Source organism: Octodon degus, unplaced genomic scaffold, assembly GCF_000260255.1.
Source record: "Octodon degus isolate 3935 unplaced genomic scaffold, OctDeg1.0 scaffold00107, whole genome shotgun sequence".
Classification (NCBI taxonomy): domain Eukaryota; kingdom Metazoa; phylum Chordata; class Mammalia; order Rodentia; family Octodontidae; genus Octodon; species Octodon degus.
In genome coordinates, this window is record NW_004524683.1 from 8,406,602 (window position 1) to 8,408,083 (window position 1,482).

Consider the following 1,482-nt stretch of genomic DNA (forward strand, 5'->3'; position numbering starts at 1 on the left):
AGAAAGAAAGAAAGAAAGAAAGAAAGAAAGAAAGAAAGAAAGAAAGAAAGAAAGAGAAATGCTAGTCTTCAAATTGTGAAGAGAGTGGATAACGACTTGGACAAGTCCAGTTTGCCACCTAAATGAGTTTAGCAGCGGTTACAGAGCAGTGCTTGACTTATAGGCCTCTATTGATGACCCCCTTTTTATTAAGTTACTGCTTAGAGATGGCTCTAAGCCAAACATCCCAGAATAGAAACAAAGACAAGAGTCCTGCTCTTTGGTCTCAGCAGCACAAGCGAGATGACGAAGGGAACGTCATCCTTTGGAAAGCTTATGATAAGACACACGTGTTGTGCCGCCGCTGTGGCTCTAAGGCCTACCACCTTCAGAAGTTGACTTGTGGCAAATGTGGCTATCCCACCAGTGCAAGAGAAAGTATAAATGGAGTGTAAAAGCTAAAAGGCGAAATACCACTGGAACCGGTCGAACGAGGCACCTAAAAATTGTATATCACAGATTCAGGCATGGCTTCCGCGAAGGAATGACACCTAAACCCAAGAGAGCAGCAGTTGCAGTGTCCAGTTCATCTTGAGAATTGCAGCAATCACTCAAAATAAATGCTTTGGTTTTAAAAGATAACAAAGGAAAAAAAAAAAAAAAAAGAGTCCTTTGGGAAGTTGAGTCCCCATCCTCCTCAGCACATACTGCTGAGGACATGTCTGTTCCACTATAAATTGCACAAAGCACACAGACACAGGCAACCCACTGTGCAGTAGTGTTACTCTGGCCAGCAGTCAGAAGACTACTCTCCTTTCATTTGCCATCTCATGTTCAACAAGTTTTGAGGTAAATCATTTGCTTTTGTTGCACACTAACATTAATTATATTAAATGTTCTTTTTTGTGGAATCACAAAAAGAATTTTTGAAGTACACTATGTGTAATTATTTTTTTTAATTTTTAAAAATCTTTTATTTATTTGGTACAGGGTTTCCCTACACAGTTCAGATTCTCAGTGATCCTCCTGTTTCAGCGTTCCCAGCACTGGGATTACAGGTGTGCAACACTATGCTCTGCTTCCTTGGCCAGCTCAGCACGGGGTCTACATGGCATGCAGTACCTGGAATCGAACTCAGGTCCTTGAGCTTGCCAGGAAGACACTTAGACTGCTGAGCTATCTCCCTGGCCTAATTATCTTCTTGAATTTCTTTTAATCCCACTCTTTTGCCATAGGGACCTTATTCTCTTCCTCTTCCTCCTCTTCTGCCTCCTCCTCCTCTTCCTCTTCCTCTTCTTCTTCTTCTTCTCCCTCCTCCTCCTGCTCCTCCTCCTCGTCCTCTTCCTCTTCCTCCTGTTCCTCCTGTTCCTCCTTTTTGTCTTTTTTTGAGACAAGGTTTCACTGTGTAGTTTAGAGTGGCCTTGGATTCACTTTGTAGCCCCCAGGCTGTAATCCTCCTGCTTGCTTCAGTCTCCCATGTGCTATGATGTCCAGTTTGCAACA